Here is a 15,000-nt window from a genome sequence, read left to right on the forward strand (position 1 = left end):
TTAAAAATGAGCTCATATGTGAAAAAGAGAAAATATGATAAAAAAAAATAGTTAATATAATTAGAGATAATGGAGAGATTACACATATAAGCTATGTTCTGAGTATTTTTTCATAGGCATGATTTCATGCTTATGACATCACTGCTTGAAAACAATGACTGTAATATGCCATTGCTATGGACCGGGACTGTTATTCAGTTTAATTCCAAGAAGGAACAGCCTTATAATTAAGTATAGTAAAAGGCTAGTACCTGACCCTAGAATCATGTTTAATGAATTTTTACAAGTTATTACTAGTTAAATTCATTACAGGCACATAATTATTACTATTATTATTCAGAAGATGAACATTATTCATAATGAACAAACCCACTGGGACCATTTACTTGAAATTCAAGCTTCCAAAGCGTATGGTGCTCATTAGGAAATATGAGAAGGTAAAAGGAAATACAGAAAGAAGAGATCTCACTTATTAGAAAAATAATAATAATAAATAAATAGAATAGCATTAGCGTAGTGATGCACTGCATCTTCACTTGAACTTCTGAAGTTCCAGTTGCACAACATCCTCTGGGAGGCTGTTCCACAGTCCAACGGTGTGAGGAATAAAGGACCTCTGGAGCTGAGAAGTTCGACAGCGAAGCACATTTACTGTATATCGGTGCTGCTGTTCAGCGAATCTGGTTGCTCTCGGCGGGAAAAGGGGATCAGGGATTAATTGTGATTGTGAAAGATCCCTATTAAAATACAACTTATCAAAAAGTGATAAACAAGAGACCATCCGTCGGTCCAAGTCATAACTGCTGATAAGGAAACAAACCTACCACCACGAACCACTCTATCTAAAGGAGATAAATCTCTGGCATAAGTAGACATCTACACCGGAGACCAGTATTCTAGTAAAGGAAGCACAGATGACCCAAAACCGGTTGCATTGATTTTATCACAGTTATAAATATATTAGGCTTTACGAACAATGCCTAACTTTTCGTGCGGCATTTGCTGAAATATTCATCAGACGTTCTCAAAAGTAAAATGTCAGTCTAAAGTTACACCTGGAATAGTTAAAGCTTCACTCATTCTGCAAAGTCCCATCCACCTGAAGGGGAGGATGGGGTGGAAAATCTCTAGGAGATCTGCTAATCAATAGTGTTTTCGTTTACTGGAGTTCTGCCTTACACCCCCCACCGACTACACCATAATAAATGATAATATTTATGACTGTGATAGCCTCAGAGTTATTGGCGATTTTAACAAGTAGTGTAATCTCTTTTTATCTTATTTTAAGTTTGTTAGTGCGTACCCACTGAACTCCCTGCCTTTTATGGTTCACATCTTCTACCCTTGCACGATGAATTTAAGTGGTCTTGTTAGGGATTAGAGAGTGGCATTTTCTCGAGAGTGGAGAGTTCCTTCGCTGGTATCATGGGCCTGTTAATTTCATAAGTAAGGGAATAAATAATGGCAATGAAAATATATTGGAAACTTACCTGTCATGAGAGGAAAGTATGTTAAGGATACCACATCATAAAAGAGATTTGAGTAATATGTGAAATCGAAATTTAGGGCAATTTTTATGAAGAGAAGAATGTACAGGGGAAAGTAAAAGATTTTTTCTGAAATAGATTCAGCCACCTCTTAATACATCTCTACTGTTTTGTGTATAGTGACTTTTTTTTTATTATGTATAACTATTGTTTTAATTCTGCCTATTTTAAACCTTGTGTAGTTCTTCTTAAGATGCTAATAAAGTACAAACATATAAAAACTGCAGCATTAGTGAAAAATACTAGACAAAGGTCCATGGTTCTTTGTAGTCGTAATACAATTGATGAACGTACAGTATATCTCTGCTTATACATTTCCTTGGAGTTTTAACCACTGAGATAGAGAGACAGATACTGGAAGCCGTCTGTTAATTGAGTGTGAGTGAGAAAGAGATTCCAAGTACTTTGGTGTAACTGCCACTAATGATTGCTCAAGCGTCTTAGCTACGTCGGCCCTTTATATCTGTTGCTCCTGCTATGTCACTCATTTCCTTCACTTCCTCCCACTGTCATTCTCTCCATTTCCTTGGACCACACCTAAAAATTCCTCTAACATCCTCCCATGCGTTTGTGTGAATAGGGTCTTGGGCAGTTGCAACATGAGGTTTAGAGGTGGCTATATATAAATTATATACACATATATATATATATATATATATATATATATATATATATATATATATATATATATATATGTGTGTGTGTCTGTGTATACATACACACGCATAATACACACACATATATATACAGAGAGAGAGAGAGAGAGAGAGAGAGAGAGAGAGAGAGAGACAACATGGTCACTTTCACCCGGATACATATTCCTGTATTATTAATACCGAAAATGAGCTCTCAGCATCTCGATTTTCGCCAACCTGTTAATATGCTTATCACTAAAAGCCCTGAATATAGATTAGAAATGATTGAAGCCAATTCCTTCCGTTGAAGGTTCGAAACCACACACACACACACACACACACACACACACACACACTATTGATTTTATAGTAAGGCTTAATGTTACCATTTAGCCCACAACGCCTGATGCACCCTCATGTATTTCTAAACCGGATTGAAGGCTTGTAGTGCGCATTTAAAAAGTGTGAGGAAATCTAGAAGTTAGAGGCGATGTGTATGTATATATATATATATATATATATATATATATATATATATATATATATATATGTGTGTGTGTGTGTGTGTGTGTGTGTGTGTGTGTGTAATTTTAATAGCCAATGCCCTCTTAACTTCTTTGCACTTTTTGGATACACTTGTCATTACAAAGTCTTAAGATCCAAGTGCAAGAAGTTGAAGTGGTTGTGATGTCTGGTAGCGGGAAACGAACCCGTGTCACCATAATCACAAGGAGGTCGGTTAGGTTGGCATCGTGACCTCCTTGTGATTATGGTGACGGGTTCGTTTCCCACTACCGGACATCACAACCATTTCAATTTTCGTGGTCAGGTTGGCAACGTGACCTCCTTGTGATTATGGTGACATGGGTTCGTTTCCCGCTACCGGACATCAAAATCACTTCAATTTCTTGCCACTTGGATCTTAAGGCTTTGTAGTGACAAACATATCCAAAAAAGCGTGAAGAATTCGAGAAGTTAAGAGGGCATTGTGGCAATTGCAACTGCATATACATCTGGTAAAAGGTGACCAGTAGATTCTACCACACACACACACACACACACACACACACACACACACACACACACACACACATATATATGTGTGTGTTATTATATATATATATATATATATATATATATATATATATATATATATATATATATATATATATATATATATATATATATATATATATATATATATATATATATATATATATATATATATATATATATATGAATGCATGTGTTTACACACATTTCGAGGATGAGCTATATGTATTTATTATGTGTATACTGATAATTGGAAACTGCTGGTTGCAATATTGATTTTAAATCATATTTGACATTTACAGAATACTGAGAATGATATTAATTTGGATGTCATTCTGGAAATATTCTTTTGTCTAGTTTCTTGTCTGTCTTCAGGGATCATATCTTCATTCTACAGGTTTTCTAATGAATTTCCTTCTTTCTTAAGAGAAAGTTGATATTTGTACAAATGACCACGATGCTTCAGTCTGCAAAATTATTTTGTGTGAAACGGACCGTTTGGTCTCAACAGAGAGTTCGTAATAAGGATGCAACAAGCTGTGTCGTAGACTCGTTATGGAAATTATTTTCCTCAAGTTTCTCTCAAATGCTGATTTGATGTTAGAGGTATTTACTGATCATTTTTTAAATGTGGTTACAGTTTATGTATTTGATGTTTTTCATTCCTTTCAGTCTTCATAATTGCAGTCCTTGGGGTGTTAGATATATTCTATTTTCTTGCTTGGAAATTATTTCTAGAGTACTAGTTGCAGGTGTTTTTATCTCCTGCATTATTATCATGAGATGTTTAATAATCCATATGTAATTTTATTCTTTTGTATTCTGACATAGATTATCGAACAACGCCAGTGATCCTCAGTATTTTAATACGAAGCAACATCTTCATTTACGTTCTTTTCAACGGATATTGAGAAGAGCGCTGCTCTCACGAAAGTAGGCATTTTCTCTCATTGATCTCGCCGTGTCACTCCATCTGGTCTTTCGTAACACAAACTCTTCCAGTTTTAATTGTCTTCTCTCCCACACCGTTCTACTTGTGTATCTTTTTTCTCATCTTCATCTTCCGCCTAGAGTCGCAGACCACCTTCTCCCAGCTTATAAGGAGCTCGAGGTTTGTCTCTGTTCGTCCTCGGCGCCTTTAGATTTATTGTTGTTGCCAGGGTTAGTGCCGAGTTGGACCGGTGATACTGGAGCCCCGTCCTTCATCTTGATCATCCCCAGCATTACTCGTAGCATTTCCTTCCCTCGAGACATTTCCTTTTGCCGATAATAACATCTTGCCCTTTTTTTGGCTATAACTACTTTCTGTTCTTTTATATTAATAGTACTTCCTGCGTCGGTTGGGAATTATTTTTGGCTGTTCCAGTTGTCCAGTAACGTTTTCGTGTATTTTCCACATTTTTAAGCGTCGTTAATTTTCTTGTTTTCATTTATTTAAATTCTCGTTTGTTTGTGTATTGATTTTTATTCAGTATGTCCGTATTGTGGAAAAAGATCCATATTCTAGGTTTTCCTTGCACTCTGTTAGTATCAATATCTCTCTGATCAGTTTTTAAAATTTTAGATTCAATTATTATCTTTATTGCTCTCAAGGATGAACTAGGTTTTTAATGTACCCAGGCTTTATAAGGTGATAACATGTTGTCAGAAGTCACTGTAATTGCATTGTAAGGTGCAAATGGTCACAATACTTCCTTAAAAAATACAGTTTTGCTCCAAGGAAATTTCACATCTTTCTACAGGAGTCGTCTGTTTTGGATGCCAAATTTGGAATTGTACGAATCATGTAGTTGTATAAAATCTGTAATTTCAAGATCTGTTAAAATATATATGTATAGATGATAAAACACCTGCACTCTTTCACCAAAGTTTATTCACAAAAACATTGCCGAGCAACAAATTACACAAAAATCTGGATGACAAAAGACAAGCTAATCGAAAGGATTGTGGAGAAAGGTAACTAGGCCTAGACACAGGGGACGGGGCCGGGGGCGAGGTGACAAAAATCACTTTCAAAAGGAAGAAATTCTGCAAATGGTGACATTATTGTATTAGTAAAATTGATGAGATAATGAAGGGCAATGATGTAGAGTTTGAGGAACAAATAAAAAAAGGTTGAGTAAAGCACAAAAGTATCTCCTTTAAATGTTAGATCCTAAATGTACAAGGATGGAGCACTGAATGGGCAAGTGGGGAATTTGGATCTTCACCCTAACCAGTGACGACTCAGGACCTGATATACACCCCTCTTCTCCTCAGGATATTCTCATGTTGGGAGATGAACTTTGGGGAAAACTCATCTTATCACCTGAACTGAGTTGGACACTAAAGAAATGTAAAATATTAAACTCAGTGGTGCTGTAAATTTCTCACTGGATATGTTCTGGGACCACTTACGTGCGCTAATACCTACGCTGAACGAAGAAATACAAACCTAGTGGTGAACTATATATATATATATATATATATATATATATATATATATATATATATATATATATATATATATATATATATATATATATATATATTAACTTTATCACATACACAATTGTTCTGTGCATTAGCAGAATTACTAAAAAGGACCTCATTCAAACTGGATGGTATCTAATGGAGTGTTTATTCAGAAAAAGTTACAAGCTTTCTTGGACAAACAGTCCACTGTACGGATACTTGATAATGTGGACTGTTTGTTCAAGAAAGCTTGTAACTTTTTCTGAATAAACACTCCATTAGATACCATCCAGTTTGAATGAGGTCCTTTTAGTATTATATATATATATGTATGTATGTATGTATGTATGTATGTATGTATGTATGTATGTATGTATGTATGTATGTATGTATGTATGTATGTATGTATGTATATATATATATATATATATATATATATATATATATATATATATATATATATACATATATTAATTTTTGTGGCGGAAATAAATGTAAGTTTCAACGGAGATGGTATAGTCGGGGTGCTGGAGACAATAACTAAGAAATTATTTGAAATTAATGACTGCATCTATCTGGCTGAACTCAGACATTTTCAGCAAGTTCACAGGAAACCGGTGTCTAGATTATGATTACTAGCATGGAGAAGGGAGAAATAATAAAGGTACGCAACTGTCTTGGAGCAATTAAATTTGACTTTGTTACGGACCCAAGTAGTAGGAACCAGTGTCTCATAAGTTTTCTGACTCTGGGTATGTTTTTTTTTATGCAATAAGACGACGACAATGGCCAATGGCCGGGCACTTGTTTAGCAAGGGAGTCTGAAACCTCTCCCCACAGCTTTGCCCGATCTTTAATGAATCAGAATGTTACTTTAGGTTCTTGGCAGAGTCCCTCCGGCCCGTAGCAACAACCACTTTCATCCCGTTTTATGTGCCTACGTTCATAGTCTCTTCCATCTTACTTTCCACCCTCTCCTAACACCTTTCAAACCATTTCTCTCTCAGTTTTCATTTTACCGCTGAATGACCTCATAGTTCCCAGCGCTCATGAAAAAAAAAGAACGTCAGCATGCCCATAGAAAAATTAACCTTTGAAGGTAGCTATTGTAGCCAAAAAGATCGAGAAAATAGGAGCAGAATGGAATAATTGAAGAATATATGACTTTGGCACTGTCAACCAAACGCATTTCAAGAACTTACAATAGGTCTCTTTGTGTGGACTCGTTAAGTGTAGCTTTGGGGACTTGTGGCATACACCTATGCACCACTCGGTTATAAGCACAGGAATGGCAAGAATATGTAAATGAATAGCCGGAATCCAAGAATCTGAAAATGCTTCAAAAAGAGAAATCCTTTTTTGTGAAAAGATCATTAGCCTTATTTCCCGATGGAATAACAACTACAGAGATTGAAACATTGAAGGAAAGCCAGAATGAAGAAAATACCTACATGATTCAGTGTTGCTTGTTTTGATGACTAAAATTTTCCTGCTAACAGCACAGTAGTTGTTCAGTCCCCAGACACTGATGCTTTTCTGCTACATATAAACTACATGGACGGCTATCGCCTCTGTTTTACACAGGTGTTGGGAATAAGAGCTACACAACTGCCGTGCACCACATCATCGGAGAAGTTAAGCATTGCCAGCTTCGTGCGATTGGCCAAGAATGCACCATTTAAAACACTCAGACAGCATCCTCAACAGATTATATATATATATATATATATATATATATATATATATATATATATATATATATATATATATATATATATATATATATATATATATGTGTGTGTGTGTGTGTGTGTGTGTATATATATATATATATATATATATATATATATATATATATATATATATATATATATATATATATATATATATATATATATATATATATATATATATATATATATATATATATATATATATATATGCATACTAGCTACCAGGTTTTCATGTGCTTTAATTACTACGTATTGCTCCTAAGTTTTCTTATTACTACAGAACTGGTGGTATCCAAGTTGTGTCTTATAAAGCTTTTGTCCTCCATTGTTGAAAATATAACAGCAGCTACTTGGGATCTTGATCGCTCAGACAAGTTACTTGAAGTGGTGATTTCTTTATTCCCAACAGAGATAATAACGATTCAGACCAACACTGGAAGAGTCCTTGCAGTTAATTAGCTGTAATGAATTCAAATGGCAACTTCCAGTAGTGTCTATTCCCAAGAACTGGAGGATGTTCATGCAAAGCTTCAGCATCACACTATTGTTAACATGCCCGTTTTGCCTATTGCCATTACCAGAAATCTTCAATTTCTTTCATTGCAAAACTCTGAAGTTGTTGCTGTGGGAGTTGTATGGATGCCGTTGCTCAGACTTTTGAGAGAGGCTAACTGTAAAGCAACGTGCATGGTTGCCATATACTTTACTAGCTTGCTTTACAGTTATTGGCCTTATAGGCCCAGCTTGCTTTGCAGGTTATTGGCCTTATACTGTAGGCTGATTCCAGAATAATGGTTTGCTCATTTTGACAGTAATGGTAATGCAGGTCCAAGTGATCCGTCATCTTGCAGCTTGTTAGGAAGAGTTAAAATGGTTAACTGGAAATCTCTTGAGTGAAGGCAAACTTACATTAAAGTAGTTTATAAAAGTTAATCGGGAGACCAGAATCTGTAAAGGAAGTAGATCCCGAGTAGCGGGTTTCCTTACGGTGATAGAGCGTAACTTAACCGTCCTTTGTGTATGGTTTACTATTTTACCATCTTGTCAGTAAGTTTTTTTTAACCATATGTGATAAATTCGCAGGGCGAAAAGTTAGATATATATAAAAGTTTTAATCCATTATATCTCGATATTCATTTAACTTTGATATTTGCTTGACTATTCTGCAGGCCTCAGAATGGACACAGATTTGTGAAAAATGGCATATTTTTTATTTTTTCTAAATAGTAGGAAAAAATCAGCAGTTTTTGCGTATTTATTGAAGCTATAAATTTGAACAAGCTAATTAAGCTTTGTAGTATGAAAAACCTACATATGGCTACCAGGCTTCATTTTGAGAGATTGAAAACCTTTACATATCTTAATTAAGAGCCGCACCAAAAAAAAAAATTTTTTTTGTATTCTACCCCTATGTTGCTCGCAGACCGGAAGGTTTCCATTATTTGCAGGGCCATAATTACCTCAACTGAAAAAAATGGTTTTTAAAAATCGGGAGCGGCAGGTAGGGTTTCGGTACCTGGATAAATTTCTACCCTTATACAGTACCAGGAAAAGACAATATGAAAGTCTCTCTCTGTATGTCTGCCTTCCAGGCAAATTGCCGACTTAGAAAGTGATATAAACTTATAAAATTACAGAAAATTCCTCGAAAACTGGAAATTTTACCTTAGTGTTAGTAATACTTTCTTGAGAATGTGTGTGCGTGGTACTTTTTTACTTTTTCTGGTCAGGAACTTTTGTTTGCTCCTTTTCCTTCATTACTCTCAGTATTTTCCTTCATTAATGCATTTATTTAAGCGCCAGCCATGCTGATATGTAAAGAATTGTGTTGATCGTTGGATTAATTAATATGGAACGCTTCATATAAAGAATCAATTTTGACAGTTGTATTAATTAACGGTATTTACATTGATCTTCTTTTATAAACGAACAGGAAGATTTAAAAAAATAACGAAGTTTGCGAACGGGAAGTTTGAACAGCATTCAGGGGGAGGCATTTGTGTTCTTCCCTTCTCCAAACATTGCAAGTCAAACAGGGTGATTGGTATGCCACTCACAGCCCTCTTTTCTAGGAACTGGGTGATAACTATCTTAGGCTTAGTTAAGAAAAAACTGGTTACGTCTACTCTAGGTGAGCCAGTGAATGCATAATTTTCCAAATAGCTTTGAATTCTTCAGTGTGTAAACTTTTTAGTGTTTTATATATATATCCACTTTTTTTATAGGATTTCAATGTTGGGGGTTAGTTTCATTTTTTTTTTTTACTTAAAGTTCCAGGTACTGGGATTTTAAAATGAATTTTCAGTGGTTTTCAAATGTTGCATAGCTATCGTGTAAGTTGTCAAATTGTTGTCTGATGTTTATTTACAATTTTTCATTAGTTATAAAAGTGTTTAAACAGGTTATCAGTTAAATTAGTTTTCTGTATTTACAGGTTTTGTTATCTTTTTTCTGGTTTAGAACGACTTCACATGATTTATCGTCTCATATATATATACAGTATATATATACATATATATATATATATATATATATATATATATATATATATATATATATATATATATATATATATATATATATATATATATATATATATATATATATATATATATATATATATATATATATATATATATATATATATATACATGTATATATATATATATATATATATATATATATATGTTACTCAACCGAGAGTAAATCCCATTGCTTACCTTTGCTAATAGTCAAGAAGTCCCCCTCTATTGGTAGCTTGATAGTGACTGCATCCAAGTGGCTACTGGCTTCGTACATTCGTACATACACACGCTCTCTCTCTCTCTCTCTCTCAGGTCTACAGCAAAACAACCATTACCCAAAATAATTTATTTGACAATAATCTAACATAACTGGATTGCAAGAAACAAGAGATGAAATAAAATGGAATAATGTTCACCAATTGATCAAACATATTAAAGTCCATCATATTCAGCTAATTATTCTCTCTAAATACTTTTCCCACAATAGGTCAAAATAAGTCAAAGTCCATTACATTCCCAATGAATACATCTTAACCTCTTCCTCAGCAAAACATATTATGAAGAAGTCAAATAAAACCCTTGTTAAACAAATGCATAAAAATAAAGATGTGGGAATTCCTCCCATGTTATTTGTAAAGTACACAAAATGTAGAAAATGCTTGACACAAGTGAGATATATGTTAAATGAAAAGAACAATCTACGGTTTGGGAAATCTAAAATGTCTCCTACCTCCAAACATCAATGTTCACAATCTTAACCAACAGGTCTCGAACCACAGAGCCTTCACCGAAGGCTTCTAACAATATACAGTGTTGATCTTCGAATGACAATTTGCCTGATAACTAATCCCTTCACACCCTAAGACTCTGCCCCCCCCAAAAAAAAAAAAAAACATGAACGAATTATCCAGAACCTGGACATTTCCGGCGAATAAACTCACAAAGCCTTGTCGCAAGGGAGGGATGTTCTCACGCCTCAAGAATATCTGACACATTCGACACGTATACAGTTTTATTAATCATGATGCGCCTTTAGTCACACTTATTAATCAAACATCTATTGTGTATTGTAATTCATGAAATATCTGTAACCTATGAGCTTTTCAGATGCTTGGCCACCACAAAGAAGTGCTGCCCCCAGCACTAGAGGGATAGCAATAATTAATCGCAAGATTCATGCTCTAAATGGACAGCCACACCCCTGACAGGCTGATCTTCAGGTGAGGGTTTAGTCACACAGTGTTTTCATACGCGAGAAATACCCCACTTCACGGAGAGTATGACGACAAAGGCCCCAATCACCGATAAAGTAGCGATGAGGAGGTACTGCTTCGGCACAGGGGTCTTCTGGCATTGGAGGAAGTGGTGGAATTGTAGCGATCACTTCCCTGAAGGGCGGCACCGGAACAACTTGATGTTCCCCACGAGGATGCCGCATGAAGATATGAGTAGTAGAGTTGTAGAAATTCTTTCCCAGGACTCGAAACTTTGGTGTGACCAGCCTACATGCCACATCGCAGAGGTGGGATCCTCAAAGAAGGAATGTATCTTATGAATTATGGCACCGGATGGACATCTGACATTTATTGCAGAACACGTATTGAGAGTCTTCATAGAGGCCACCTTGTACTCATGTTGGAACGTTTGTAAGTCACAGTCAGAAGGATTCTGGTTATATACTAACATCTCACATCCTAACCAGTCAACATTATGAGTGTAAAGATACTACTGTCACAAATGTATCTATCATGAACTAAAACACACCCTGACTTATAATTAACAGCCGAGGATTGAAACTGGTCTCTTAAAAAGTACTTAGTCTCCTCACTATCCCATACTATTACTGAACCATTAAAACCACTAGGGAAAGGTCATATGATATAACTATGAAATGATTTCAAGTTACTAACTGGAATTTCCACAAATAACCCCCCATCAGACACACGTACTTTCAAAATCCCATAATAACGATACAAATTCTTCCCTGTAAAAATTACTTGTGAACCATACAGATATACTGCATTCATTAACGTCGATTCTAAAGACCCGAGAGGTAAAATACCTCCAAAAATTTGCCCCTTAGGAGCGGCAACCACTACCTTAACCTGTATTTGAGCTACCGATAATGCGGGTTCCACTTCTCTCTCAATATACAACAAGGTAGTTTGACAAGAAAACAAAACTATAGTAACATCTAAGTCTCTCCCATTCTATCAGCTGTGACCAATACTCCATTTAAAGATGTCCTTAATGTCTCAAAACCCTCTCATAATTTCTCATTACTCTCTCATAAAGTCTGCAGATACCTGCTCAATTTTCATCAAATTAGCAATTGCCATATAAGCAAGTGTTCCTATGACCAGAACGACTCCAATTAACAATGGCACAGCCCTCTTACTCCTAGAAGAAACCTGAGAAGTCGAAGAGCCTGAATTTGGAAGCCATGTTAAAGTTTTCTTAATCTTATCCTGGACCCAAACAGCTGTAGCATTAAGTTCGGTTAACCAACCCCACAACGGATCAAACAGATTTCGTCCGGTATTCATCTCACCCAATAAATTCATAAGCAACTGAACTTTATTCTGGGATGCTTCAAGCTCATCCCTTGCTGAACCTATATTCTCAAACTCTATACTCAAAGTTACCACGTCAGACGACAACCACACATCATGGTCTTCTTTTATAATTACACCGGGGCCTAACCTCACTACAGAATTAGCCCATGCCAACACCCCTAAAGCCATGAGCAGACGAAACTTCAGCATCTTAAAAAAAAACAGGGAAAGAAACCTATATGTTGCCAGATCCCAAAACAAAAAAAAAAGAAAAATAAAGAAGGGAAACCCATGTATCTATAAAACTCTACAGTATTTTGCACCTAATTTAACTAAGTTTTCCCCTCTCAGATATTATTGCAAAACACACAAAAAAAACTACTCCAAACTGCTGCACTTAAGCAGAAAAGGAGAAAAAACAACTGCAAAAAAAAAAACTCGGATTATTAAAGATTTGTATAATTCTATGGACAGACGTCCCCCCCAATTAAAAAACAAAAATTACAAATCACACACGTTTAAAACCAATTAAAAAAAACAAAATAGAGAAAAAAAAATTATAAGAAACAACAGTACATCACAGGAATTAACCCACAAAATACCCATTAACCTGTCTTCTTAATTTTAGGTATATGTGTCAACTGAGACACTCCCGTATTTTCATCCTGAACAACAAATCTATTCCTCTTCTGTATTTCTACAATCCGAAAAGGACCCTCAGATTTAGGGCTTAGTTTATAATTCAGCTGATTCCTAACATTTATTCTCACAAAAACCCTATACCCACAGCAACTTTAACTCTATCTGGCTTTGAATTGCTCCTGTCAACCATATCCTGAGTTTTCAAGAGTCTCAGCAAGACGTGCATATCTCTCCTTAGCAATAGAGATCAGCGATTTAACTGTATCATCACCCGATGGAATAGGTAGTAAATTGAATGCGCCCTGTACTGGGTAGCCAAACGGCTTCAGTGGGAGACATTCCAATGGTATCACTAACATAGAATTGATGCTATGCTGAACCTGTGGAATATATCGATTCCAATTTACATCATTGCCCCCTACAGTAATTCTGAGAGCCTCAATTACCTTCCTATTTGCCCCTTTCACATAGCTCATTAGCTTCTGGTCTATAGGGAATAATAGTGACTTTCTGAATGCCCAATTACATCCGCAAGACACTCTTAACATCTTGTTCATAAATTCTCTCCCATTATCTGTAATAAGCACCTCGGGAACCTCATATGACAAATAAATCCATTAAAGAATGTGACTGCCACCTCCTCTGCTGTTTTATGCTTCAAAGGAAAAATCTCTACAAACCTGGTTAATTCGTCCAGAACCACCAACAGGTGCCTATGGCCATAACTAGATTTACAGAACTTGGAGATAATGTCCATATGGACCCTAGAAGACAGACTACTGGGAATAGGAAACGAACCCAATTTACAAGAAACGACCCTCGATGGCTTACACGCATTACAAACCAAAGAACCTCTTACAAAGTCTTCCACTGACGCCAGAATACTCTTCTAAAAGAATTGTCCCTGTATATTCTGATATGTCTACTCAATACCCAAATGCAGACTGCCAGACCTACAGTGAACAATATCCAGAACCGCAGGTACTAAACTCCTAGGGACAACTATTCGCATCTTATCACCTTTATCCTCACTATGTCTTAGTCTGTATCTAATCTTCCTAAATAACAAATTGCCCTCTAATTCAAGACTCTCAAAAGGCAACTTATAACTCTTCCTAACTAATTCCCCTCTAAGAAACACTTTTGCTTCTACCAAAATCTCATCCTCATCCTGTTTAGATTCTACTAAACTAATGTCTCAGAGTATGCAATCTCCAGATACATAGCATACATGAGAGCCATCCGAATCAGAAAAACTTATACTAAGGGCGTCTGCTACAACATTATGTCTACCCTCTATAAACCTTAGCTTGGCATCAAAATCCCTGATTGTTGAATACTACCTAGCTCTTTTAGGGGAAAGATCCAGCTTATTGAAAAGATCCAACAATGGTTTATGATCTGTAAGAACCTCTTCTTGATTGCCCATCAATGACATCTTAAAATTAATCAAACTAGACATTACGGCAATGGCCTCCTTGTCCACTACTGACCATAGCCATTCATTACTACCCCGTGTCTTAAACTTCCTACTGTAAAATGCAATTGGATGGAGTCTTCCATCGAACTTCTGCATAAGGCAGGCCCCTATGCCATCGTGACTAGCATCTGTCAACAAAGTGAAAGGATGCTCAAAATCAGAACTTCAACACAGGGGGATTAACTAAAGCATCCTTCATATTCTGAGAGGCTGACTGCTGTCCATCACCCCATACAAACTGTACATCGTCAATCAGGACATCTGTCAAACGAGATGCTAAAGTAGAAAAACCCTTCACAAACCTAGGGAAAAAATCTAGCGATGCCCAAGACAGACCGAATCTGTTTCTTATTCTTGGGAGTAGGAAAATCTACAA

The sequence above is a fragment of the Macrobrachium rosenbergii genome, chromosome 3 (assembly GCF_040412425.1).
Source record: "Macrobrachium rosenbergii isolate ZJJX-2024 chromosome 3, ASM4041242v1, whole genome shotgun sequence".
Classification (NCBI taxonomy): domain Eukaryota; kingdom Metazoa; phylum Arthropoda; class Malacostraca; order Decapoda; family Palaemonidae; genus Macrobrachium; species Macrobrachium rosenbergii.